Raw genomic sequence first — 2,873 nt, forward strand, 5'->3', positions numbered from 1 at the left:
GTGTGCCAACCTGTTCAAAGGTTTTGGCTTGCACAAACCCTTCCACGAAAATCCATTTCCTTGGTCGTCCATCCTTGGTTGTCTGTCCTTGGCTGTTCGCCATAGGCTGTCCGTTCTTGGCTGTCCGCAAAAACCCATTTTCTTGACGTTCGCCCAAATTGAATTATGTTGACCCGAATTTGACCCGGATATTTTTGTACCAAATTTTGGCTATAACAAAGTATACTAGGCCCAAACTATACTATAACATAACTAATATATATATATATACATAGCTTTACATAACTGTAGTAGAGTAGAACATTTAAAATCATAATTGCTGAATCAGAAAATTTGTTAAGGAATCCCAGAATTGGTTCCTTAAATGTGTTCATAACCCTTTTTATATTTTTTAGCGAAAATGCTTCAACAATACTTTGAATCTTGACAAGAATAAAACTCGAAAAACAGTGTTTACAGAATTATTGTAAATAATAATATGAAATAGTGATTATGGACTAAATGATAAACTATATATCCATTTTACTCAAAACTCCACTCATGATGTCAATACTCATTTTTATGTTACATCAAATTACATATCAATACTAACTTAGATGCTCATAACATACCTGTACTGTAGTATTGAAGTCAACATCAATCATATATATCAATACCAATTTTTGATATTAATAGCAAAATAAATATTCACATCAATTATAAATTGAATCAAAATTGTAATTTGCATTTTATTCAAAATAGAAACACTTGATAAATCATTTATTATATGATTATCAAAAATAATATAAACAATTTAGATTAGAATCCTCGAACGACGGTGTGTTGCCGCCGGTGATCAGCCGCAGAGCAACACCGGTATGCCGAAGCATAGCTAACTAAACAAAGGGGTACCCAAGGCACACATTGACCTAGCAAGGTATTATAATCAAGTATAATACATAGCTCACACTGGATCACCGCCATAGGCTCTTACGCAACCATCCAATCTTAAAACATTTTATTGAAAGGGGTCATAAAAATCGACACCCATATAAATTTTTATTCCCCCATTCACTTGGGCAGGAATACTCGCAACTAAATCGTCTTTCTCAAAATCTAAAACATTTATAAATCCAGTAATTGTATAAGTAAAAACACTTAACTATTTTGTACATAGAATAACAGATGAGTACTTGCATAAACAGAATCAATCACTTTGATATGTAAAACTTTTAATTATTCTGAATTTAGAATAGTGCATGAATACTCGCTTAATTATAGCTAAGCAGTTTGATATGTAAAATATTAAACTATTTTGAAATTAGAATAGTGTAGAAAACTTGCCTTTGATTTTTAGCAGTTAGGAACACTCGCAATAACACGGCTATTCTGACATTCTGTCTTAAAACATCACCGTCTTTCTATTTCGACAATTCACTGATATGCTGCTCCAACGATTGCTAGAAGCCTGATATGCATTACTGTTCAACTTTAATCTGGATCCCAAAGTACTTGATCGTCTTGAATGATTCACATCTATAATTAAAAGATACAACCTTAATTATCTACACGATAATTACTCGACGAACTGTGCATCAAAACTTTATCTTCTACCCGAATGATAACCCACAAATAAAGAAAACAGTCAGACATAAGACTCTTGACCCACGTATGCACGTAGACATGTTTCAATGATATGTAAACTAACAATTTTTCTATAATAAACCCATTCATTTCCAATAAATGGATAGGATATCTACCAAAAATTCGGCAACATTTCCTCTATTTATCGGATTATCCACCTGTTTCCAATCTCAATCAACAATCAAATTATATAGTAAAAATCAGCCTTGACTTGCTTTAAACACGTAAGAAAATCTGCCTTGACTTGCAGCAAACTTATAAGAAAACTGTCTTGACTTGCAATAAACACATAATTCACGTATCACATAATTCATATAATATATGACTCAATTCGTCATAACATTCGACTCATTATGTTTAAAACTGAAATCGAGTCGAAATATGACTTTTTGATAAATACGCGACTCAGACTGTTTGCAAAACAAGCGACCTTTCGAAACGAAAAAATATCTGTCTCTAAAGTATTTTTAATAAAATTAGAATATTTTTTGAGTCTAGACGCATCCGTTTCATATTAAATGGCAAACGGTCTATTTATTCTGAATAAAATAAGAATAATTCGATTAATAATAATATTAATTGAATATTCAATACCTCTATATATTTTTAAAAGCTCAAAATAATTTTAGAATCTTATTTGGCTTAGTTATAAATAATTACGTTTCATTTAAATATTTATGAATAAAATTAATTGATAAAATAATTAATCAATTAATTAAATCATAAATAATTACTCAAAATATATTATAAATAATTAAATCAAATAATGATTTTCAAAAATAATAAAAGATACCAATTTGAAAATAAAATGAATATTTTACAAAAAAAATTGAAATGACGTCTTTGTAAAACGGACTTTTCTCCAGAGTCAGAACCCCACAAAATCAATCTCAAACAATATCATCTAACTATACTCTAATAAAATTAATAAATTTAAATCACACAATAATTTATATTTTCTCGTATAAACATGCCAGATATGAAAAACACGGGCTCCTGAACCAAAATTCGGGTCAAAAGTTACTTATTCAACAACTTCTAAAAACTATGAAATAAATATATATACACTAACATGCTATAATATACCCAATTACAAAAGTGGAATCTCGAAATTCTTACCTTAAATTAAATTCTGATCACTCCAAGAGGTTATTTGATGTCCGGAAAATATCTTCAGAAAAATCTGAAATTAATAGTAATAGACATATATACGCTGAAATGACATGTAGAGTAATCAACATCACCAAACT

The sequence above is a fragment of the Apium graveolens genome, chromosome 8 (assembly GCF_009905375.1).
Source record: "Apium graveolens cultivar Ventura chromosome 8, ASM990537v1, whole genome shotgun sequence".
NCBI classification, from domain to species: Eukaryota; Viridiplantae; Streptophyta; class Magnoliopsida; order Apiales; family Apiaceae; genus Apium; species Apium graveolens.